The sequence below is a fragment of the Rhagoletis pomonella genome, unplaced genomic scaffold (genome assembly GCF_013731165.1).
Source record: "Rhagoletis pomonella isolate Grant_MI unplaced genomic scaffold, Rhpom_1.0 Rhpom_scaffold_00011, whole genome shotgun sequence".
Classification (NCBI taxonomy): Eukaryota; Metazoa; Arthropoda; class Insecta; order Diptera; family Tephritidae; genus Rhagoletis; species Rhagoletis pomonella.
Window position 1 is genome coordinate 14,630,007 of NW_023458565.1, and position 27,774 is coordinate 14,657,780.

Consider the following 27,774-nt stretch of genomic DNA (forward strand, 5'->3'; position numbering starts at 1 on the left):
AGCCTTACAAAAACTTTTACATTCGTTAATTAAAAATGTTTTACAATTTTGACGTTGTTGTTGTTATTGTTGGTCTGTATTTGTATAGCCTCTACTTGGCGGTGTGCAGCGCTTAGCTGTTTAAAGAGGTGTGGATAATTTCAAAACTTTACTACACAATCAGGAACTTTCGCTTTTGTTGTATGTACTTAGGCATGGTTCGACAAATGGAAGTTAATTGACTGTCGTTAGATGAGGTCAGGGAAAATAGTTGCCCTGTATATTAAGCCTAGTTTAAATAATTGAAAATAAAAAGTTTCTAAAATACTATAAGCAATGGGTTTTTAAGAAGAGAGGAAGATTTAAGAGTTTAAGATCCTTTTAGCTGAGGCAGTTAATTGAATGTATGGTTTACTGCTCTTTCACATCCCGACAGCTTAAAAAATCTGTTTACCGTCTGAACTGGAAACACTTAGTGGTTACTCTATAATGTTCTTCTTTTTTGAAAGAATATCCCTCCTTGATGAAAAATATTCCTTCAGTCGCTAAGCTACAAACATTTGGCTAGGTTTCCCAAACTATGATTTCTTGGACGTACCTTAACCAGGACCGCCATGAAAAATTTTTACGAGAAAAACTATTCTAGGTAGGTAGGTAGATGTGGCTGCCACTGCTGCGCCGGGACACACATAGGCCACGAAATGAAGGCCCGTTGATATACTAAGAGTTTTCACTCCCCCTTGCTAAACCATTTTGAATCCTTGACGAAACTCGCCCGGCATCTATGGTTTAAATCTCGCAATTTGTCAAGGTCACTAAAGAAAGGAGACCCCAGAAAGCACAGTCTACTTCTTGATAATTCCGGGCATTTACTGAGAAGGTGAAGAACTGTCCCTCCTCCTCATAATTCTTGCAACTTCTGCAGCGTCTATTGTAAAGCACTCCGAGTCGTTCCGCATGTCTGCATATAAGGCAGTGACCCGTTAGAGCAATGTGAGATATATCCTCCCTCTTTGGAGAGTATAAGCTTTGAGACCTTTTTCGATCCCACCTAGGCCAAGTTTGCCTAGAAATTCGACGGATCGTAGTTTGCATCCATCTCCACCTCGCGTTCTTTATCCGGAAGAATCTGCTTGGTCGCCAGGACCCGAAACGTCTGCAACACTTCGTAGGGGATACAGCGTTTTCAATGTAAGTTTGCTCTGAGGATCAAGCATCTACTCGGAATGCAAGAAAAGCTCAATGTCGAAAAACCAGATGGCTAGTTTATTCGCCACTCAACTTCCGCATCTGTTACAAGAAGGCACTCTACATTTCTCGCCTATCACGTACTGCCGCCGAAGAAACAGCTGGATTTCAGCGAATCTAAAAAAACAACTGGCATAACTATGAAAAAAGATGGCGCCTGCGAGGCTAAGCTGCGATCGGGCTTAACACAAGCTATTCTATATTGAGAGCTGAAAAGACGAGACGTATTTACTGTAAGAAAGAGAAGCCATTATAAGTGAATGCGAAGAGATTGAAACGCTTGCCGAAAGTAGAAATTCGCTAATATTTAATCAGACAGTTAAAGCTCAAACAGACGGCAGCGTTGATCCGGATTAATTCGGACTTAATTCGGATGAACTGCAGTTAATTCCCGAGTTGATCCGGATCAACGCTGCTGTCAGTTTATGCGTTTAGACGACTTATGAAAGGTCGCAGGACTAGAGCGAATTTCTATAAGAACAGCTACGACGATTTAGTCACCGATGTCCAGAACATAAATACTCAAATTATGGAAGGAGCACTTTTTTACCTGTTGAATTGTAATGGCGCTGCAACCAGTAGAGAAGTTGACTCCGACTGAGATCGATGAAGAGGTACGAATAGCAATTTCGCGGCTGAAAAAAAAACAAAGCAGCTGCAGGTGACGTCCTGCCAGCTGAGCTATTGTAGCGCGGCGGCGAGGAGTTAGACGGTGCATACATCAACTCTTGTACAAAATATGGGCGGACGAACGCATTCCCGATGACTTGTGCTCTGCCCGATCTACAGAAAGGGCGGCCCCGCCATTCGCGCCACCTACAGCGGCTATAAGTTCTTACCGAGGGAATTACGTGAAAGTCCGAAGTCCCGATCAAAATTGGGAGTGATCTTCCCGAGCTGTTTGATACCAATTGAAGTTTCTGATGTTTGGTAAAAACAATCGCTCGAAATTAAATGGAGAAGCAAAGCGTATGAGAACTTCGGTTATTTGGAAACCAGCACTAACACTAATAAAAATGTCACCGTCGAAATTCAGCACAGAATCACTCTTGCCAACAAATGTTACTTTAGGCTGAGTAAGAAATTGAAAAATAAAGTCCTCTCTCGTCTTACAAAAATCAGGCTCTGACCAAAGAACCGCGTTTTTACGCATTTCAAGTGTCTTAAAAACCACCCCATACAAAGTGCTGGAAGTGTTAACCTATTAGACTGCAATGAAATGAAAAATACGTGGCCGCCGCCTCGGCGCTCAGACTAAAAAGTATGGTGCTATGGAATGATCGGCGGTCCGGCCACTCTTTTCACACTCTGGGTATTTGTGACCAAGAAAACGACTACTCCGCACCTTAACCCACCTTTTATAGGCTCTTTAAGACGAGCAACCCATCAAGAAGATAATAGCAAACACCAATACCTTGGAAAAGGGAGGAAATGCATTTTTACACGGACGGATCCAAGCTAACAATATGGTGGGCTACGGAGTTTTCTCTAAGGAATTAGGACTGAAACTACTCGTGAGAATTCCGAACCACTACAGCGTTTATGAGGCAGAAGTTTTAGCTTTAAAGGAGGTGGCTGTGCACCTTAGTACTCATGCCTTATCAAAGACTACGAATAATATCTTCTCGGACGGCCAGGTGTCGCTCAAATCAACGAACGCAGTAATGCTAAGGTTGTACAGGAATATATCGTAGCTCCAAACGATATTAGCGCTGTATTCAGGGTCAACCTCATATGGGTTCCGGAACATAGAGATATTGAAGGAAATTGCAAGGCAGATGTGCTAGCCAGGAAAGCCACTAATCTCCCTCTATTTGAAAGCGGAGGTAATATTGAGATAACCATGACAATCTGCAAATTAGGGATTAAAAATAACATGATTCAAGGGGCCAACAAGTCTTAGCTAGAGGAAGGAACTTTTAGAAAAACTAGGCTACTAAGGCCACAAATAAATAAGAAACGGACGGAAGAGTTGCTCCGCCTATCAAAAGAGCATATTGCGATGGTCACGGCTTGTGTAACCGGTCATTGGATATTTGGCAGGCACTCTTCAAGACTAGGAATATTATTCCTCGAGGCAGCTGCCCAGCTTTGGCTAAGACCTGAGCAGACTTTTTATGTAGGCACTTCCTTAGCTGACTTACGGAATTATGCGGTGTAGGAATAAAGCCGGTTTTACGCTACGCTTAGAGTTGAAAAATGGACAAGGACAGCATCCGACGAGTAGGTCTTTTGTGCGTCGGAGGCGGCGAGTACCGTAAACGATGGAACGATGAGCTGTATGAACTTTACAGCGACTTAGAATTAAAATACAGCGCCTCCGCTGGCTTGGTCATGTCGCACGAATGGACACCAACGCTTTAGCCCCGAAGGTATTCAACGCTGGTGGTAGCAAAGGAAGAGGAAGGCCTTCTCTGTGATGGAAAGAACAGCTGGAAAAGGCTTTCTTTAACCATTTTTAATTGATGCCAATTGGCCGATTGGTGCACTTTATTGAACTTGGCCAAAATCGCTTAAGTACATATGTATGTTTATTCAATTTCAAATGAACTTTTCACGTTTAGGCGCAACTACATTCGGGTTAAGTTAAACCGGCCGCCTAGTAAGATGCATCTTTTAATATTTGTGCTTTCCTATTCAAATAAGGTAACCTCAAGTGTAATTCAATTAAAAGCGCCTTTAGCTAAACTTCGAACTTAGAATTATCCTTGCGTTAAAAAAAAATACATGGACACATAGAAATTATGTTTGAACATGCGTAGTTATTAGGGTGGTCCTTAAAAATCAAATGAACGATTTTTTTCAGTCCCACGCCCTCCATCGGTAATAGCATGGTTACAGATATGACATATACATTTTGGTCCCGATTGGAGACGGTTAAGGCGTGTCCCACTGGGGTCAAAGTACAGTACAAAGTACAAAGTAAATAATAGCCAAAATCGATACCACTAAAGTCGATTAGAGGTCTTCATGGGGTTATCTGAACTTTGACCCCTGTGCGCCACGCCTTAACTCTCTCCAATCGGAACCAAAATTTATATGTGATATCTTCGACTATAGTAGCATCGACGTAGGGATTCAGGCAAGGCGAATTCATTTTACAACAAACACATAATTTTGACATTAAGACGTACCTCGGCGAAAATCTAAATTCGCCATCAACACCACCTTGTATAAATTCGCCTTGGATTCAGGCTTAGGAAATATGATGTAAAAATTTGTTTACTACATTTAAGAACCATCCTAGTAGTTATATATATTAACATACATATTTATACGGACATAAATTTGCTGGAAGTTAATTTGCGCTGTCTACATCAGGATTTGAATGTCGTGCTCCTGTTGCATACATGGCATACTCGTGCTATATTTACATGCAAACATACGTACATACATACATATATATTCTATGTCGGTATGCGGATATATAGCACTTTAAAAGTTTTCTTATAAAAGTAGGAGACAACCAACCGACAGACTAAATTCAAACACAACATTTTCACCAACACTTAAATGCACCTGCTTTCAGGGTGAAATTAAATAATCTGCCAACGACAAGGATCCTTATTTACTGTTTAGTGTCGTAAATTCGTATAGCAACAACACCACCGACAACAGCAGCAGATTATATTACCAAAATTAATTGCATTACGAACAGACAATGCGGGCGGGCAGCAGCTACAAGAAGCAAAGCAAAGTGGTAGAATGTAGCAACGGCTTGTATAACAAGAATTTGGCCTGCACTTGCAGCCAAGTGTATTTTTACAGCGAAATAATTGTAACCAAGACCTTAGCTTAGCCAAAGGGGTTGCTTTGAATTTAAGCAGTGGAGCGGGCAGCACGTGCCATGTATGTATGTATGCAGGTACTACGAGTACTTAGTATGTGTAGGTCTCAAGTTCATTTCAAGGATTTTACATAATTCCTTTCATTGAAATCCGATACATTTTAAGTGTTAGGAAGTTTTAAGTGTATTGATTTTACGATCTAATACCAGAGGTAGCAATGAAAATGCTTTTTACAAAAGAAGTATTAAAGAGAAAGTGAAAAAATGCTTTAAATTTAAGCTCAAAAAAGTGCGAAACTCCAGACTAGAAAATTTTGTTCAAAGAAATTTTGACAATTGAATAAAAGCTGCGAGCCATCCGGGAATATTTTTAGTTTAACCCTCTAACTAGTGAGAGTACCACATATGAAGATGTCAGTTATTATTACGAAAATGAGTACAATGCAGGCAGTCATATTTCTTGCGGCATTTCTTTCTCAATTTAGGAGGTAATCCGACCCACCGTTTGTGTTCTTTTATCAGTTTTGTGCGAACAGGTGGTGAAAAATATCTGATTTTCAGCTTCGATTATTTTTATTTTGGGAACATGCTTTCAGCTTATGATATTGGCTAAATAACAATTTTCGGATATTGCCACAAGATGTCGCGTATGAAATTGTCTAGGCTATCGGACGAGGAAATCCTTGAATTCATGAAATCTGTGAAACTGTTGATGAAGATTATAGCAGCGAAAATAGCTCTACTCATCGGAACTATGAGTCAGCGGACCAAATTTTCATATCCCAATTCCTTCGGCATATAGTATCAAGTTCCGTTCTGTCCATTACTGTCCGTTCGCCGTTACCATCAGTCGCCATCCCAAATTGTAAGCTCCCGTTTGACATGGCTATGGAAAAGAAATAGCGAAAGTTTTTAACAGAGCATGTGGGCTCAGCATATGGCATCGATATTAGTACGGTTCTGTAGAGGAACAATAAAGTGGTCAGGCTGGCTTCGACTTACATATGTACATATGTATGTAGGTATTAGGGTAATCAATCCCGGGATACAGAATCCCGGACACTTCCATGTGCCGAGATCCCGGGATTACAGCTCCGATATCCCAAGATTTTTACGGATTCATTTACAGAATGAAAGAGATGTTGAAAACGAAAAAAGGAATTTATTTGACATGAAACACGAGAAGTACAGAACACCAAAATTTGGATTCCAAGTGAACTTGAGCCATTTGCAATTGGAAGTGAATTTAAGGACCCGTCTGAATAACTGTACTTGTTCAAACATTTTTTGCAAGAACTGTGTAATAACGAAAAATCTGGAATCAATTGAAAACACAACCAGCAGGTGGCATATGTAGTTGTTCTTCATTTTACTTTGGTGGCGCTTTTTCGAAAAGGATTTCTGCAAATATGAGTAAATGTTTTTGACAAATAATATAGATAGGTGACAATGAATCTATGTGGTTTGAAAAGGGCGAAGCTACTGTAAGATGCAACAAGTTGTGATGAGGTCGAAATCCCGAACAATCTCGGGATCCCGAGATAAAATTTTGGATCGCGGAATCTCGGGATTGTTAAAATGCCTCGGTATTGCTAAATGGTATGAAAATGGTACTTAATAATATTTCTCACCTGCAAGGCATACGAAAAGCCAAAATGATAATTAAAATAAGATAGACTTAAAAAATCGCCCGAAAATAAGTCCTTTTTCACGTACGCCATGCCACAAAACCGTTTGCATAGGATTTTCGCTGCCTTTTAGTTAAAAGTCTCCAAAACTACCTTCCATGAAATCGCAGCTGATCTTCTTCTTGAGTTAACCCAAACTTGCATTTAACAAAGTTATGGTAAACATTGACCAAGGCGTTTTTAAAAAGGAGCATGTCAATTTTTTTTAAATTCGTGTACCCTTTATATTTTATACACTAAAGAATTTCCTAACACTCTCCTCCAAATTGAGGCTTAGTTAAATGCCTATAATAACTCCTACATGCATAGATACATATTTGGTAAAACGTTTGGTGGTTAGAGTAACTTGAGTAGAAACCAGACTGTAATCTTATACACCCTAGTCAAAAGTATCAAGTCCATCTTCTCTGAATTTACTTCAAGCCGCACATCTCTAGTACAGTTGTGTATATCTTTTGTTTGCCCCTCGAGAATTTCACTTATCGAGTTTAAGCATCTATAAGAGACAATAATGGCATAAGCTAATAATCTAGGTAACCAACCGCTCATCTTGAGTAATATCTTGTTGAGTACAAGCATCAACATCAACGGGGCTAGAACACCTACCTAAGGAGTGCCACTCGTTGCCTTCCTCGCCATCGTCGCTTGCCCGTAATTCAAGAGATTGCAGTGGTGTATGCCAGGATTAACTGCGTTGGAATTCAATCCCTCCAATAATGCCACGTTAGAGACATTTTTGAAAGCTGCGCATATGTCGATAAAACACTAGAAAACTTGATGGACCTTGTTTACAATTAAAACTCGCCTTTGTTATAGACAGTGAGACTGTTATCAAGATCTTCAGGTGGCCAAAAACTGACTCGATATCAGTTTCGAAACAGAATACACACATATCTATGTATGTCGCTTTTTGCTGGACCCCAGAGTTTAGAAGAGTAGCTATAACAGCAAGTGGACACAACTAGTTAGATACATGCCCTGTATCGCGAGCACTATGGCCATCGTTGGACGGGCGGAATGCAAATCTTCTTGCGGCAACACTGGCCTATTGGCTGCATAGCTGTCAGATTCGGAGCTACGTGTAAATGATCTCTGTAGAAGGTGTAAAGACGTGGAAGCGGTAAGATTTGTAAGTACTTCCTGTTCGACCGTATCGCACTATGAAAAAAATCATTTGAGAATTTCGATAACTTAATATGTATGTCTCTTGGACCCAACAACAATTAATAAACACACCAAAACGCACACATACACTGACCAAATTGAAAAGGGAAAAAACTAAAAAATTCATATAAGGATAAGTCACGATTTACACTCTTCACCACTACCAAAGTGCATCACTTGACTGTCCCTACTTCTCTACCTTTCTTGCCTATCAACCCTGCATAAACTTCAAGTGGAGTAACAACTTTTCTTAACTTTGCAATTCTGCTGCGCTTGGTTGGATTTGACATGCCCGCATATTTGCACGCCAACCGATAATTATCGCTCGCGTCGTAAATGCGGTCAGAGGTTGCGCGCGAACTTAGCCAAGGCAACAAGCAGACAGAAAAAAAAGTATGTAGGAAAAAGTGTTTCGCTTGTAGTTCTGTGATTTTTATTTTTTAACGTTTTTTTTTTTTGTTTCAGAATTTTGTTTACGCATTCTTAACGCTGTTGTTGGCTGCAGTAACTTTTTTGATTTTTCATGGAGTTAAGTTGGAGCTCATCTTTTTTTTTTTTTAGTGTTTTGTAGTTGGGATCTGTAGTTAATTTGGCGTAACCACCTTATTTTTGCACCAAAAGAACGAATGGTTAATGCCTACTCGCCTGCATAATGCATGTATACATGCATAAGTATGTATTAGGGTGGTTCTCAAAAATATCAACATTTTATTTTGCATGAAGCACACCTTTAATTTTGTTCTGCGTACAAAATAAAGAACCCACGAAAATTTTAAATTTTAAAATACATTTTTTAGGGGGACTACCAGGGCTTCAAAAAATGGAATTTTCTTTCTACTTGCCGAGTTTATGACTTTATATGAATAAGTTTCAATAATATGTAAACTTTATAATATTTCATGTCAAAGTTTTTACGATTTAAAAAAAAATAATTTAAACAATTTTTTTTAATATTTTGAAATTTTCGTGGATATCTTCATTTATAAAGGGGCGCACGCCCCACCACAAAATTTAGATGTTGATATTTAAGTACCACTCTAATATGCATGTATATCTACTTTTATGGATACATACATATGTTGCTCCATGCATGCTCGCTGTTTTTTTTTTTTGTTATTGGCATTAACATTGTGCGCATGCGTTTCCTTTAGATGCCTTTTACTTTTTTCCATACATTTTTACCTTTCAGTTTAGTTTCGCTTTTGTCCTATTGCCGCACGACGCATCTGAAACTGATATGTTACGAAAGGAAGCGCTACGAGGCGCTGCTGGCGGGCAGTAGGGCTGTATAAATGAAACACCTGATAGCGAGCAGGTGGAGATTTCGGTATTGCACATGCGGCTCAGTGCAGGAATGCTACGCATACGCTGTACATGCGCAGTTGGGTTAAGTGGGATGAGCTACAACTGAGGTTTAAATATGATTCGAATGCTTTTTTTATGTGTGAATTCTTTGGTTGCAGGTGGGTCAAAATATTACTTTTCTACATATAAACATTTTAAGGCCCCTTTGTAGCCGTCTGACCTAGATAAGCTTTGAATAGTATGTATGTAATAACGAACCCGACAGCACCACAAATACATACAATATAATTTGAAACAGGTAACGAAAATAACGTTTAAATATGAAGGTTTTTATTTTTAGATCATTGCAAAATCGTCATTTTTTTTTTTGTTTTTCCGATCAAGATTAAATGTTAAATTTGCATTTTTATTTTTTCGGTCCAATTTAATCGCTATTTTGTTATTTTCTATTTTTTTCGAGCAAAAATAATCGTAATTTTGGATTTTCATTTTTTCGATCATTTTTGAGCCGATTTAAAGCTTTTATGATTTTTAAAGTGAAATCGGAAAGTAACGGTTATATGATCAAAAAATAAATACTAACGATTATTCTTTATTGAAAAAATAAAAGTCATAAAGTAACGGTTTATTATAAACATCTTAACTGTTACGGTCCCTGCATTTAAATGTATTAAATTCTTGTTTAAGGTCATCTTTATTATCTGTCCAGGGTCCCAATGCTATGAAAGAAGTTTAAAGTAGTATTTATACCAAAAACAGGTAAAGCCTCTCAAACTAAACCAAGCGATTTAAGGGCAATCAGGCTTTCCTCATTTCTATCTAAAACTCTGGAGAAATATCTGAGTACCCCAGTCTCCGACTAACACTCGAACCGAGCAGTTGTGTCCGTAATCTCTTTCTCGCTTAATTATCATTTTCGTATAGTGTTTATTTCACGTGCTTTTCATTTCTTCCATTTTCTTCTCAAGTAAGTTATTTTTCTGTGAATAATTTCTTGTTGGTGTACTGTGAAGTGAACCAATCATATGGAAGTGTCCCCACCGTTCCCCTCGGGGAATCGGTTTGGCATACTGGCTGACAGCATGCTGAAATCCCCCAAATCTAAACGCAAAAAAACCTACCAACTCTACAAAAGAAGCATTTCCTACTTTGCCTGTACCATCGAAAAACAACAACCAAAACGACCCTAAATTTATTGTTGTCAAATCGACTGACGTATCTAATCCACTCTCTAAATACAGCGTTTTTGCTAAAAAAAAAGCACTTGACAGCATTAGCACTGAATATACTTCAGTAAATATACTTCGTGACGGGAGCCTTCTGGTTCTTACCAAATCTACTAAAATAGCTGAAAAGTTTATAAAATGTAAGAATTTTGGTGGTCTTTGTCCGGTTTCCATTGATTTTCACGGAGCTCTTAACTGTTGTAAAGGAACAATTTATGACATTAATCTCGCAAACACAAGTGAACAAGAGATTCTGGATGGACTTAAGTCTCAGGGTGTTGTTGCCGTCTATAAATTTACTAAAGATCGCAACGGTATAAAAAGTCCAACAGGCAGAATTGTCTTAACGTTTAACTTATACAAAGTGCCATCTGTCATTGACGTTGCTTGGTATTCTTTGAAAGTAGAAGAATATTTTCCTACTCCAATGCGATGCCGTAATTGTCAACTGCTCGGTCATACTCTAAAAAGATGCAACAACAATCCCACATGTGAGACGTGTAATCTCCCCCCACATAACCCAGAAAAATGCCAACGCCTGATGTGCGCGAACTGTTTTGGTTCCCACTCGGCTTCTGACAAAGACTGTCCTCAATACTTGCAACAAAAACAAATATTAAAAATAAAAACACAAAACAAGTGCGACTTCAAAGAAGCTAGACGCTTGTACAAGATCCAAAACCCGGCAAGCATAAACCACAAGCAAACATACTCCTCAGTCACAATTGCAGCACCACCACCCTCCCTTCAACCTAATACACTTAGCCCAAATACTGTGTTTCACACCAGCAGCTCTAAAATCTCTTCCGACTCCATACTCAGCAACAGCAACAACCTCAGCACTATCGATTTACCTACAATTCTCTCTTCCTACATCGCTTCACATAATAGTATACCCTCTGAAACTCACGTAACCGATCTCAATTCAAACAACACACAGCCACCATCTACCATCCCCCCGCAACCCACCACCGACCACACTCAAATCCCAAAATCTCTTTCAGTCCACAGTTCTCTTTCCAGCGAAACCAATACAAACTCTTTAGCCAGCACACAGCACAAGATCGCCGATACGTACTCCCGCCGAATCCCTTTGTCTCTTTCGACCCACAATAGTTACATTGCAGATCACTCTCCTCCTCTCAGCCTCCAGCAAACGGACTGTGTTGATACAGCCTCGACTCTCTCGGCGACTGCAGAGCTTTACACTAACAACTTTGACAACGATCAACAAGAACCCGTACTATAGGTTATTTCATTGCAAAATAACCCAAGTAGTAAATTACTTAATATAAACAATTAGTTATGATACTTAATATTCTTCAATGGAATATGAAAGGTTATCTAAATAACTACATAGAACTGGAAACCCTCATTAAAGATCGGAACCCGCATATTGTCTGCCTTCAAGAAACCCATTTAAAATTTAACTCCTCGCCACACAAACCAAAACATTACTCAGCCTACTTTCACAACTTCTCTAACTTTAATTACTGCAAACAGGGTTGCGGATTGTTAATCCACAAAAACATTCCACACAAAATCAAAAGCATAACATCCAATTTGTCAGTGGTTGCAGTAGAAATAAACGTTAAATTTCCAATCACAATTTTCTCCTTATACATACCTCCAGATAAAACCTTTACACACTCGGACTTATTTCAACTTATATCCAGCGTTAATACCCCCGTAATCCTCTGTGGTGACTTCAACAGTTGGAGCCCGCTATGGGGTTCACCAACTGCCAACCATAGAGGTACAATAGTTGAAGATTTCATACTGAATTCAAATCTCTCAATACTAAACAACAATAGCCCAACTCACTTTTCAACCCACAAAACGTTCACGCACATAGACCTTACCATTTGTTCAGCCCAGTTACTTCCCCTCGCAACATGGTTTACACTAGAAGACCTGCACAACAGCGATCACTTCCCCATTATATGCACTATTTCACTATCAATCCCAAATACTTTATACCGCAATAACACCGTCAAATACAACACATCCAAAGCTGACTGGAATAAATTCCAAAACATTCTGCTTTCTAGTTACTTCCATCCCTTTGAAACACATAACTTAAACAAAGTAGCTGCCAATATCCAAAAAAACTTTCGAGCAGCAGCAAATTCTTCCATCGCTCTCACCTCCATTCGCGCTACGCAAAGAAAAGTTCCATGGTGGACAGCAGAGACCAATGTGTTGCGTAACAATAAAGTGTTAGCCTGGAGAAAATATCAAAAAACGCCCTCCTATGCTAACTTAGTCGCTTACAAAAAATGCAACGCCGCTTTTAACAAAGAAAAGAAACTAGCAAAGAGAAAGTGTTTCGAAGAATTCACAAAGAAACTAAACCCTAACTCTTCAGTTAGTAGCATCTGGAAGGGAATAAAGACCCTTACAGGGACATACACGCCGAAAACCACCCAGGCTGTAACAGTGAACAACGTAGTCTTTACCGATCCGTTTGCGATCTCAACAGAATTTGCTAGACACATATCTTCCTCTCAACATAATAACTTTACAAATAACATCCCACATATGCAGCCCGCTCACCGCCCAGATAATCTGGCCCTGCAACTTGAAAACGACATTAACTTGAACGAACTAGAAACAGCGCTTAAAACCGTGAAAGGTACAACCCCTGGACTAGACAAAATCAACTATCAAATGTTGCGATTTAGCCCAATGGTTGTCAAGAAACGTATACTTCAGCTTTATAATGGTATTCTTAGCACTAGCATTATTCCCCAAAATTTTAAAACTGCGATTATAGTCCCGATAGCCAAGCCAAACAAAGATCCTGGCTACATTGACAATTACCGACCAATATCTCTGATACCTTGTATTAGCAAAGTCTTGGAAAAAATTATTTCAACTAGACTCACTTGGTTTCTAAATAAAAAACGTCTTATTTCTGCATCTCAAGTGGGGTTCAGGAGCGGTACGAGCTGTCTGGATGCCCAGATTTACCTCGATCACCAAATCGCCAAAAACCTTTCCTCTAGAAACCATGTCTCTGTGTTATCAGTAGATTTTACTAAGGCTTTCGACAAAATTAGTGGTCATGTCGTGTTAAAAAAGTTGCAGGACTGGAAACTTGGGCCTAAGATTTTTAATTTTATAAAATCTTTCCTCTTTAACCGAAAATTTCGATGCAAAGTAAATGGCATCATATCACCTATATTTCCCTTACAAAATGGACTTCCGCAAGGGTCACCGCTTTCGGTAACTTTATTCCTAATAGCGTTTGAAGACGTTAGCCGACTGATTAGTCAACAAAATAATATTAAACATTGCTTATATGCCGACGATTTGTTCTTAATATCTAACAATAAGAACACATCCGGCGTTCAAAATGAGTTCAATAATGCATTAACTGCGATCGATAGTTGGGCGCAACATTCAGGTGCTATCATTTCACTTGAGAAATGCAAGCATCTGCATGTTTGTAGAAAACTTAACTGCAACAAAATAACCATAAGTCACAATAACTGTACTATTCCTAACGTGGATTATCTTAACATACTAGGAGTTACGTTCGATAATAAACATTGTTTTAAGCAACATTGTATTACATTAAGAAGCGAACTAGCTACCAGGCTCAACATTATAAAATATTTAAGTTCTAAGAAAAGTTTAGTACACACCAACACTTTACTCAGCATCACCCAACTAACCATACAAAGCAAAATCGATTACGGATTACAAATATACGGAAAATGTAGCAAGGACTCCCTCAACAAAATCAAACCGCTTCTCAATGCAGCTGTGAGGTGTAGCCTTAGAGCGTTCAGATCAACTCCAACAAAAAATCTACTGGCCGAAGGCGGCTTTTTACCAATCGAGGAGCGATTGCAACTCCTATACGGTCGAATAGCCTACAAGCTGCACTGCAACGCGTCTCACATTTTACACCACGACGTACAGCTTCTGAAACACAGAATAACCAGAATTTCACGCAAATCTACGCTATGCGAAGTCAAAGAACTCGCAGACTCTATGCATATTGGGGCATCCTTTATGAGTATTCCATCCACAAAACATCCACCCTGGTGTCTTAACACGAATATTTTCATAAGCGATCTAACACGTCTACGAAAAGACACAACCAATAATGCTGCCTACCAGAACTCATTCCGCAGTATCGCCAACCCACTGAAGGATAGTGGATGGTTGTTCCTGTATACAGATGGCTCCAAGCAAGATGACGGAGTTTCGTTTGCGGTAGTAAATAACGATGGCGACACCATTTCCTGTGGCCTCCTCCCCAACTATGCGAATATATTCGACGCAGAACTGCAGGGCATTCTTTCAGCGTTAACCATAGCTAAGTCTCTCGGCAACAAAACTGTTATATGTACTGACAGCTCATCGGTTTTCAATGCAGCCAAACGTATACACACGCAAGAAGATCCAATATACCGCGTTCAACAGTTACTAATGTGTTTATCGCCCAAGGTTAAACTTATGTGGATTCCCGGCCACGCAGGTATCTCAGGCAATGAACACGCCGACCGAGCTGCTAAATTGGCTTTGAATTCATGCCTCTATCTGCACATGCCGTTTGGGAAAAAATCGTTCAAAAACATTTTCTCAAAAGCGTTAAAATTACATTTCGAGAACAAATGGTCTAACTATCAACACCAATACAAGCAAATAAACCCTAAGGGCCGTGGTATCATTCTACCAACAAATACAACAACCTGGATGAATAAATGTTTTATACGCGTCAGATTAGGTCACTCTCTTCTTACTCACGAACACCTTTTACACAACACACACCAGCCGACTTGTACATTTTGCAACGAATCCGACCTAACCATTCGCCATATCATATCAAGTTGCCCTGCTTTAACCTCCGTACGTGCCCATTTCTTCGCTGATAATGATCCTTTAGATATACTCTCATGCTCTTCAGAAATTAATGTAAAAACTATTTTTAACTTCTTAAAAATTGTAAATATTGCACATTTATTATAATATAATATAATAATTTTCACATAATGACTAGCCGATAGCCTTGGTAGCTAGTGCTATAAATGTATTAATTTATAATTTTAATTGTAAATTAACTAATAAATAATAATAATAATCTGAGTACCCACATCAGACTCTCTATCAACCCTACCCTTCTATCCAACCTCCATAGTTGCACGATAGAGTCACACTGTCTGAAGCCTCGTTTGGTATAGATCGCCATACGAAGGCAAACAACTAAAATGTTTACCTGAAAATTTTGCGGACTTATTACTTTTATAGCTTTTGGTTTATTTGAATAATCATTATTCGTTTAAAAATAAAACTCGATAAGAATAGTTTCTTTTGAGCGTAAAAATAAATTTCTACAATTTAGCTTTATATTTAGTCCATGAAAATTCCACAACTACCTCAACTTCAAAGCCAAATATCTCAAGAAATATCGATGTAATCGATTTTGTGTTCTAAAACTTTTTTATAGGAAATTGAAAGTCCTACAAGTTTGTCATAAATTTTCTTTCTGTAGGTCTCGTTATTTTCGAAATAAGACAAACAAACGAGAATTTCATGAAACAAATTGAGTTTAGTGACCCGTACTACCTCGCTGGTGGGAGTTACGATTACACCGCAATGGACACCTTTGTAGAGCATTCAATTCTAAAGAAACCCCATTATTGGCCAAGATTATACCATAAAATGCCTCTGAGCTGTAGACTTTTTAAGAAAAAAACTCAAAGTTTACGTGTATTTTATATGGGAAATCTTTGCACGTCTTGGGCGAGTACTTAATGTTAATATTAAGGTTAAAAATTTTCAGGGAGATTTTTTTTGGTGTTTTCCAAAAAATTTTGAGGTAGGTGGTAATAATATTGGTAGCGAAATCCATTAGAAAATCGACAAAAATATCGATAAAAAATCGATAATAATATCGATAACAAAGTCGATAAAATTATCGATAACAAAATCGATAAAAATATTGATGACAAAATCGATAACGAAATCGATAAATAATAGATAACAAAATCGAAAACAACATCGATAACAAAATTATTAATATAAATTATAAAATATCGATAACAAAGTCGATAACAACATCGTTACCAACACCAATAACAATATCGATAAAAAAACATCAATTAAAAAATCGGTAAAAATATCGATTAAAAAATCGATAAAAATATCGATTATGATATCGATAAGTTCCAAAAATATCGTTAGCAACATCGATAACAATATCGATGAAAATTTCGGAAACAAAATCGATAAAAATATCGATAACAAAACCGATAAAAATATCGACTATTATATCGATATGTCCCTAGAATCCCGAAAATACCTAAGTAGTTCCCAGATTGAGTCTCTGTGTCTCTATCCATATCCTTTTCTCTATAATGACCTTTATTTTAATCTCTCTCCCTCTATCTTCATCTTTACTGTTATCGGCATGTTCTTTCTGACGGACGAAATATTCACACCTGCATACTTAAATACATATGTACATAGTGAATACCCGTAGTTTTGGACAAATTTTCGTTTCTGCGCTTAATCAAAAATTTAAAGTATTTACCACGAAATGTCTCTACTGTCTGCGCTGTCAACGCACCCACAATTGGATGAATTCATGGGTAGAACATATACATACGTTCACATGTATCAACGCATCTCTATACGGGTCAAACGTAACCGCTGACGGATCAGAGGACAAACCATGTGTTTTTTTCGCCCTTCCTTCCTTCCTTGGTTCACATTGCCGCATTTCAGATGGCCTCTTAACATTTCGACATGCTCGCCTTTGATGAAGATTAAGTAGAAAATAATTACAGTGTATGAGACCTGAAATTATCTGCTTTACCAGCAATTACTGTAATTGACTTTTAATATTATCATTGAATGCATATCGACGTGCATGACGAGCCGCGCAATGCGGATATTCTGCGACGAGAAAAAGAGATTATGTTGTTATGACAGGTCATACAAATGGATCAAGCTGGTGATCGATAGTGAGTGGAGTGTAAGCACAGCAAAACTATCAAGGTAATAACAGTTGATACAGTTGATTTGCAAAATTGGGCGCACTTTCAAAAAAAAAAAGCGAGCACACACACACACAATAAATACACAGATAACTATAAAAGCATATACAAAAAAAAAAAATACAAAAAAAATAACCGGCGAGCGAATTTTCACCCACTTCATTCTAAAGTTGGCCATAAATACGACATTTAGAGATTTTCATTTTTATTTGTGTTTCGGTGAAACAACAAACAACAAAAACAACTTGAGCAAACATCAATTCACGCCAACAGAAATGCACTCAATTGAGCCAATCGCGAGCGCGCACAAATTTCACCCATAACGCACATAAATAAATTATTTGGCACATTTCCAACAACGATACATACAAAATGTACAACAATTGCAAATAAAAATTCACCAAAGAAAACGAAAAATCAACGATAGGTACATATTTACAAATTGGTCATAAATTTCCGCGCAATTTGCTGTTTTCCAAAAGTAATTTATGTGGCCAAAAATCACTTGGGACTTTGACGTTTATTGGCGGTTTGATTTTTAAGCGCGCACGCGCCTTCCTTTTCTCTGAACATTCTGCTCCCATATCCAGTCTATCCTTTGTATTGCCATAACTTTTAGCGCCACAATTGCTTTGGCTTTTTTACGCTGCATCTCAATGCGCGTTTCGAGCGACAATCATCATTTGGAACGATTTGGGCTCCATTTTAAAGGCGTCGCGGAATGTTGACGTTGAAATTCGGCTCAGTTCAATTGATTGATTTCGAAATTGGCAGACAAACTAAGTGTTCTCAAATACATATGTATGTATTTATTTTAATTTGGAATCAAATTAAGGTTTTGCAGTGCAGAACAAGAGTGCGGGCGGCAACAAACTTTCCATTGCAATGCGCATTTGAACCACCGTCTGTGAGGCCGAGGTACCAGCAATATGCCTACCGGGAGCAATAGTCAGACCTCTGAGTAAGCTTGGGCCGTTTTCGAACGAAAAATGACACTGAAGATGGCACAATGCCGAAACCGGTTTGTCTGCAAACCAAACTTGACAAGGGATGACGGAAATTCGTTCCAAAATAAATCATCTTACCACCCTGTCGGAAAAACCAACCAACACCAACACGCAAACATACATCTTTTAAAAAAAGCCAGCATCAAGCAGCTTACTGCTTACCAAACCAGTCATAGCCATATGAAATCTCGCATTCACCATATTGGCGTATCCATCTTTATCTCATCTCTACGAACTGACGGTCGAAGTCCAAAGGTTCATCAAACAACCTCTAGACCCGACAGCTTGTCGACAGGCCTTGAACGGCATTCACAGAGAGGCAGTCTCGAGATATGTAGACTCCTGACCTGTGTATGCCATTCTGGGCATACAACTACCAGACGTGGACGAGACAGAGCTTATTCTGCCTCGGCAGACTCGAACCACAATAGCCCGACTGCGCTCTGGTTACTGCAGCACGTTCAATTCATACCTGAGCAGAATAAATGAAGATATTCTAAACGAATGCCCGGCATGCGGGTGGACGCCCCATAACTCACAGCATCTCTTCGCTTGCCCACTTAATGCCACCTTACTGATGCCCCTCTCCCTGTTGACAGACCCCTCGAGGCTGCACGCTTCCTAGGGGCTTCCACGAGTAGAGCTTGATGACAACGATTGAGGGACTAAGCGATCTGGGTGGGGTTGTTGTAGCCGCGACAACAACAACAACAACAACCGTCTTTATCGTGTGATTGTCCGGCATTGGTCTGACAAAGACTGAAATACTTTAATTATTCCATAACCGAACCATTTACTTAGTATCAGGAATTTGTTTCCCAATTCATTGTTAGCAACTACTGGGCAGGCGGATAGTAACTAGGGCCGTCAGAAATGCTTTTCAGGTAACTAAATAATTCATAAAAAAAAATAGTTTTCATAAAAAATCAATTTTTTCCTGAAACTACATATGTATGTGTTGAATGAATCAAAAACCCAATATGGGAAGAAATTAAGGAGTTAAACATATGCATACTACCATATGCCCATTATTCGGTTGACGTTCTAAAATGGCTGTCCCACAGTGTTAGGGGAAAGGACAAAAGGATTTAGTCTAGCGCTGAACGAGTGCAATCCCTGCAATACCCAAAAAGTTCCATTGTTTGCAACCTTTATTTCACAATTTCGGAACGGTTTATCTAAAAACTCTCCTAGGACCTACATAGGTACATAGATCTACCAATAGCATCAATGTATCAAAAACACGGCGCTTGTTCCTGCTCCGAAGGCCATCCGATCAGCCAGGCTTTTCGTCTTCCACATGACTGGAGTGTCTTCCAAGCTAAGCTATAGTTATACTATAGCTAATATTCTACTAAGTAGCGCGGTTCTGCACAGAAAAGCCTCTATCTTCGACAATGGACAATTATGTACCTATATCTCCGAATTGAAGTAAAGAACTGTTAGTACCCCAAATGCTTGTTGAATAATGATTGTGGACTCAGATGGTCGGTTATGTACACCGAAAAAAATCACGCAAAGCGCTGCACATTTTGCAAAACGATCATTTTCATAAAACTTTTGGATCATTTTTACGCGTTGTTGAACTGAGTATAGCTCCATGACTAAGTTTGTTATGGCCTTATGGACACAAACGTATCACAAGTAATTGCTGTCAGAGATCTGAATCATCCTCGAATCACCCTATATGTAGGTAGAATATCTCAAACGTCTTTATTTTTGAGGGTCAAAAGAACTTTGAATTTGGAGTTGAAATTTATTCTACTACTACTGTAAGACGTCTCTCCTTCACTTCTTGAATACCTATCGACTTTAAACTACATCCATTTCTCACCCTCAAAACCAAAGAGCAGAGCTTTGAAACACCCAACGAAGCACAATACTGTTTAGCCGTTAAAGAGACTATTTTCCTTAACACTAAACAATTTCTCACAGTCTACACAGTTATTTACTTGTAATATGGTTTGCCTAAACCGCTTGCAATCGCTGCTTTGGAATGTAAAGTATTTTTCCTCATATGCCTCCTCCACCTCCACTTGGCACTTCTGTGGTTTACTCTTATATAGTGGTTGGTATACTTACGAATATACATAATAGGGGTATTCTCTGAGTCTTGCAATGCCCTTGCATGGTGCACAGATTGCACGGATTGCACGGTAAAAATCGGTTTTCGTATGGGACAGCTTTGCAAATCGTGCAATCCGTGCACCGTGCAATGGCTTTCCAAGACTCAGAGAATACCCCTAATGCATTTTACGCACAACTGCGAACCGCTTTGTCTGCACTGTCCTCTCTCTCTCTCACTTCACTTGTCTTGCCTTGTCTTCAACATCAGAAAGTTGAATTATTATCTGGATAACTGCTGTGTGGGTCACGTTTATCTCCATGTTAAATAAACCATCCTTGACCATCAACATCACCATCAGCATCGCCATCACCATGGACATCGTCAACAGTAACAGCGTCAGCATCAACATACTCGTATTTTCACGGCACAACAATTGCCCGCCAACAATTTTTAACTCGCCGCATTTATATAATAAACCAATTTTTATCATCGATTGACGGGCCGAACGAGTTCGATTGCCTCCCGCCTATTTGGTTGAAGGGAAAAACATTGCAAACAAACTACGAGTTCGGCGAAGGAGTAAATAAATATTATTGCAAGTAGTGTTGAAGATGTTGCTAAGCCGCATATACATACATACATACTTAAGTGGATGTAAATATATAAGATTCACTGTGGTTACTTTGACTATGTATACAGTCTGCCGCGCGTGCATACCATAAATTTTTGTGTAGGACTTTGTCGGATTATTGAACAATTTGTTGATCTGTTAGCTCATAAATAAACGAAATTATTATTATTATTATTGTTGTTGTTATTGTTGGCGCAGTCGCTGATATTGGTGTTTGTTGTTATTAGGTGAGATTATTACACTCGAAAGTTATGGCAGGAATTTGTTACGAACAGAAAAATGTTTGAGCATTTTAAAAGCACGCCTAATGCTGCTATTCATGGACAGGCCGAAGCTTGATGGAATCGGATAGGTGGAGGTGTCTTTTGGCGCGGACTCGTCATCAAACTCTAAGAAAGTGCTAGGCTGAAAAAGTGGTATCCCCGAAAGCACAGGGCAAGGGTGGAAATATCTTGGATTGCATCTCGGTGGATTGCTCTAAAGCAGATGATGCTGATATTAGCTCTGGGCTAAGGCCCTTGGATGTGTTTTCTGGCCCAGTTTGGTTCGATACGGTCAAGTGAGATTCTTAGGCTCCGCAAATTCGCAAAGTAGACCACGACTATTGTAAAACGTGAGCAAAAAAACAGGGCAGTTGTCATCCTTCAACAACTGGCTCACTCTTTCGTTGTTGTTGTTGTTGAAGCGACACTATTAGGCTCTGAACTAATCGCGAATTAATTAGTGTGGTGTGGTTTTCTGTTGGTGAATATCGTCAATGGTTAGCCTGTACAACGTCGAGACCGGTCGCTGGGCGATGTAGGTCTGGATCTCGCTCGCGAGTTCATAGAGATGTCTTATCACAAACCCAGTAGATGACTCTGCTTCCAGCAGGTATCTGGCTACACCTTCCCTGCAATAACAACTCAGATATATTCAGAAGGTATCCCGAGGCTGTGTGGCTGAGTGTGGTCTTTTGACAAGCCTGTCACTTCATTCACTACTTCTCCCTACTATCCCCGGTGAACAAGCTGATGCAGCACAATTTAGAGCCAGACGGCCAATTGCTTTGCCTGTATGTTGCCAATGTTTCTTTGTCTTTGCCCCAAGTGCTTCCGGTGGGTGATTTGAGAAGCGTGTTGCGGCTCTCTACTTTATTGACAATTACGGTTCTGTGCGCGGAGATGAGGAGCAAGCTGGCAAAGGAAACCCCTAAAATTGTCAGGTTCTTAACCGTCGATATTCATGTACCGTTGACGTGGATGCCTAATTGACCACTATGCGTAGTTGGTGATAGGGGTCACTGTTGATTTTGTAGAAGTGAGAGTAAGCCTCCGTAGAGTGAAGACTCGAGAAAGATCGGAGTGTTTACTTTCAATGACAGCTTAATCGAGCAGCCGTCAGCATATTCGTTCAATGAAACTTGCTATTGGTGCTGAGAAAGTTTTCGAGATGATGAAGATAAGCAGTAGTGGGCACAGGACACTAACTTGCAAACCTCCTTATTTAATTCTTCTTAGCTTCGAATTTTGAGTTCGAAAAAGTACTGATAACTGAACACCATATCCATTTCCATACCTGTGGGAGCTCGAATTCTTCAGTGTCGTCTTCGTTGGGAACCTTGTAGCCATAGAAGATTGCAATCTTAGCGATGCAAATGCCACAAAGGATTTCGTTTTCCATCTTTCAACCATCGTAACAGCTTTTCACCCGGTTTTCTCAAAGTGGGTATCCAGATATGCAAATGCGGTCTCTTAGTTTAAGGACACATCAGTACTAAAATTCCATCAAAGTAGTTTTTCATGTTTCTTGGTTTCAGTGACGCCACTATTGTCGTTAGCGGGACGATTACTTTAATGAGATTTTCCTCTCTACTGGATTGACTGGGAATAATCTGAGGAATTCGTGCATCGTGCTTCTCTTTCAAGAAGCTTTCATGCCCCTCAATCACCAGCCTGTAGAACTCTGCACTTTTCAGCTCAAAGAAAACGCTAGGAGTGTGATTGTTGGATTTTTGTTTATCTAACATGTAGCCTGTGCTTTCATTTAGCGATTTTTTGCGATTCTTTTTGGAGCACACCAGAATAGCTTCGTCTTTCTACTCACCGTCCGCCAGAATTTTGTGGGAACATTTGATTTCGAATTTCAAGTATGTATAGGGAAATACGAAAAATTTTGGCAAGGAAGTATGATGGGTATATATTCTAGTCTTTCTCGAACCGATTTCTTCAATGCGCCGTACAATGCGTATTACAAAAGCTTTCACAGCGAAGATAACGAAGCAAAATCTAAATTTTTTCAATGGTCGTTATTTTTAACGGTTATTATAATACATGTCTGCTATGCCAAATGAACTGGTCGCCATTATTTTCTTGCGGCGATAAAAATGGCTTAACAGTCTTCCGTATAGCTTGTTTTATGCATTTTAATTAAGAATATAGTTTTTCATGTATTTTCAATTAGTTATTATGTATTTTTCTTTTTCAAGGTAAAAAAAGAAAACTTTGCTTAAAACTTTAAAGAGGTTTTCTCGAATTTTTTGGTCTATTTTTTTTTAATTCATGACTAGGGAAAACAAAACTATGCACAAAAAACCTATAAAATTTATATTTTCTAACGAAAATTTTTTCGATTATCGCATAAAAAGTTGTTGTTTATATATTTATTGAAAATGAAGGCTCTATGTGACAAGACGTTGTTGGACAATATTTAAAAGATGACAATTCTCCAGGTGAAAATATTGCTTTACTCAAAATATTTTTGTCGCTGTTGAGGAGTTACAATAGATGCAGAATAAACAGCTTTCGCTAAAAATGAACGCAAAGATTCTTCCTTTTTCGGTAAATTTTCATTGAATTTTTCAACCACCAAAAGCTATTTAGCGCTAAACTTCACCATTGAAAAACAACGGTTGAAATATTTTTACGACTATATTACAATATTTTTACTAGAAAATAACGGAACTTTTCGTAGTTTGTTAGCTTCCTCAGTTTGTCAATTAAACAAACCTCGCCAGCAACCCTGGCTATCTGCGTTAAGGTATTGCCAGATGAAATTATGCGAAAATGAATTAACTTATTACCAGGGAACGGATTTTATGGAAATTGCCTTTTTTTCTGCTAAAGAGATAGAGTATATTCGATTAAGAATGTCCACGATTTAGCCTTCCCTGATTCCATATATACACATTTGATGTTGCCTTTTTTTGCCTTTTTTAAGATATCTGCCTTTTTTTGCCTTTTTTAAGATATTTGCCATTTTTTGCCTTTTCTACCTTTAAAAAAGTGATTATAGCATTTACATTTTTTTTTTTAGATTAGGCATGTTTTATTCAACCATCACAAGCAAATAGCTAATAAATAGTGTCTCAGTGTCTTTTCGGAAAGGTAGTGTCTCAGAGGTGGTCCCATACTAATCTGGTTAAGATCCGATCAGCGGATCATGAGATATATATATATATATATATTTTTTTTATATGGGAGTTGAAGTCGGTTTTTTTTTCTAAAAATTACTAGTTACTTGTAATATAAACATTTCTAAAAAAAATATATTTTTTGATTGTTCTTCGTATTTTCTGTCTTTTTCTAGTGCCTTATTTTGTTTTTTTTGCAATACCTTTTTTTTGCCTTTTCCTGCCTTTTTCGCTATTTTATTTTGCCTTTTTTTGCCTTTTTTACAATACCTAGTGCCTTTTCCTGCCTTTTTCGCTATTTTATTTTGCCTTTTCCAGCCTATTTCGTTACATTATTTTGCATTTTTTATAGGTTTTAAGGTCCTAAAAATCCGTTCCCTGCTTATTACCAAATTAATCATTTTTATGCATTTTTATGCTTTTTCGGTAAAATAGGTATTTTGTGTCATAATATGCATATGCATATTTTTGTCTTCCGTATTTATGACATTCTTCCAGCACTCGTGCGAATGAATTGAAAGCAAAAGCTACTAAACGTGGCTACTTTTGAAAAGTGAATTATATACTTTTAACATACATACGAGTATGCATGTATGTATGTACATTTGTCCCCTCAGCCAAGTTGTTTTATTTTTATGTGTGTGCATGAGTAAGTGACATATGTGTGTACATCTACAAAATTTACAATAAAACCCTTCTGCTTAAGTTGATTTCCTCCTTAATGTAATGTTGTGACATATGTAAGTGTATATAAATTCAGCGCATTAATATCGGAATGTCTACTAAAGTGATAATTTAATGTGACAACTCGCTTGCACCAAATTGACGACCAATTGGTAAACAAATAAGGATGCAAGGATGGATGCTAGTGATGGTAATACCGATAGGCATGATATTGCAGGTTGTTGAATGGAAAAGTTTAAGATTTAATATGAAACCGAAAATCAGAAAATATTTCTTTTTACAATTTTAACTATAGGTAGTATATTCTACTTCCCACTAATATTATAAATGTATTTACATGTATATACATGTATTTCGAGAATATTTTTAAAGAGGATTGCCAGCTGTTCAAAAAGTTAAATTCAATTATATAAACAGCATCAAACAAGAGAGATTTTGGAAAGCTTTTTTTCGAAAGTATTTTTCAAGAAGGTTGCCAGTTGTTTTGACATTCAAACTCAAAATAGTTAACAAGTTAAATCAAGTACTTTAATATATATAGACATGTATCGAGAGCGGTTTAGAAAGCCTTATATCGAAAATATTTTTTAAGAGGGTTACCACCTGTTTAGAGTTCATGATTACATAATTTATTTAACAAGTCAAATGAAGTACCTATCTCAATGTGGTTGTCAAACGAGACGGATTTAAAAAGGAGTGTTGCAAACTGATCTAAAAGTTGAAATCGGTTTAATTAGTAAGTTCATTGAAACTTGTTATATTCACATTAGGGTGGTCCAAAAAAAAGTAAATTCGGTATATTAATGATCTCACCCCTAGGACCATTCAATACCGAAAAAATATACCCCTGTCTAAAAATGTGTTTAATGTTTCCAAAAATTCTACCACACTAAGTTAGAGATCTACCTCTAATTTGGTATCTGAAGTGACAATACTGAGGGCAACTGATCCCGAAATCCCGAATACTATTAGCAGCCAACTACTTAAACAAAGATAAATTATCTGTAGACAGCTAAATTTTAATGCCATCAACTGTATTAGAAGCATACCACTTGGACACGTGGACCAATGTACATACATACATACATATGTATGTGCTTACCAAGAGGGGTTTTAAGGGCACAATCACAATCAGATCTTATCACAATTTAAATTGTTCTTTTCAAGTAGAGTCAATAAGAAGTAAGAGTGAATTTAAATACTCGGCTACTCTGTCTTGCGGCGAAAAAATTACAATTGGAAGAATATACTAACGGCTGCGCATTTGCGAACCTATACATACGTCACGAGAGACAAATAACATCTAAAGATCATTAAAATATAAGACATATTTCTTTCTTTTGAAGGTGTAAGCTTGTGTGCGAAGATCCTAATCATGAAGAATTTGAAGAGGGTGCAGTAGGGCCGGCAATGGATTTATAGACATCATGTGTGACTCAGATTCTAATGATAGCGATGATTGCTATACTAATGACCCAAGAAACGAACCACGGGTTTAGGTCTTCCATCCTGAGTTGGAATCATTCCGCCCCAGAAATTGTTGCACACTGTAATTTAAGCATTTTAATTTTGTATTAATCGCCTTCCCCTTTGACTAGGTTCTAGTAGAGCCCCTGATATGTACATACATACATATGTATATGGTAAGTGTTCCTTACACACTAAGTAGATACATATTGTGTTCACCTGATGACCAAGACCTACCTGTTTTTTGTATCAATGCTCTCGCTTATGGGTGACCATAATATTCAATGAAAATCAAAATCAATTTTTAAAAGCTCATAAATATGCCGTAAAAATGTGACAGAGGAACCTATGTTCCATGTTTTACGATTAATATGCGCCAGCGATAATAAGCCGCGAAGAAGATGTGAAGCGGCAAAAATAACAAAAAATATTCAAGTAATGCTAAGTATTTGTTACGAAGAATGTGTGTATGAATATGAATGTATAAGTAAACTGTACTTATGTTTATGCAAAATGGCAAGCGTACAAGCTATTAAATTGGTTAAGCGCACAGTGGGTGACTTGGGAGGTCGAATAAATGAAGGCAATTTAATAGGTTGGGGGGCGATGATCAATTAAATTTTAAAGTGCTACTTTTAAATAATAAGCAATTACAATAAAAAATAATAAGCAAATACAAGTAAAATAAAATAAATATTTTTTAATAAAAATCTATCGTCATTTTATTATAGCAGAGAAGAAGACTAGTGCGGTCAGTTTCATATAAAATTGTGTGTATTTAAGTACATAAATAACTACAGTTTCTGGCAGCCAATCACGCGAATATCATGGTTACTACTAATACTTATATATTTTATTCGAATAACTAGCGTAAAAAATAAATTTGTGTGAGGAGTACTATTGAAAATTTCCTTACCATCAATAAAAAATAAAAATTTTTTTCACCTCGCCAGAAGATTGCAGCAAAAGGTATCCGCTCAAACAGCGACAAAGCTGGCCCAAGAACTGGCCTAGAACTCTAAATTTTATACTCATTTTCAAACAAAAAGGTAGCATCTTCAGTCTAAAGTGATATTGATAAAGCATCTAATCATAAACTCTCAACAAAGTCGAAGA

The 27,774-nt window shown here is 38.0% G+C and overlaps 1 protein-coding gene across 2 annotated transcripts in view; it reads right to left on the reverse strand.

Moving 5' to 3' along the window:
• The window catches only part of LOC118746660, a 155,704-nt gene that overhangs the window by 123,241 nt on the left and 4,689 nt on the right, over positions 1–27,774 (reverse strand). The window lies entirely within an intron of this gene.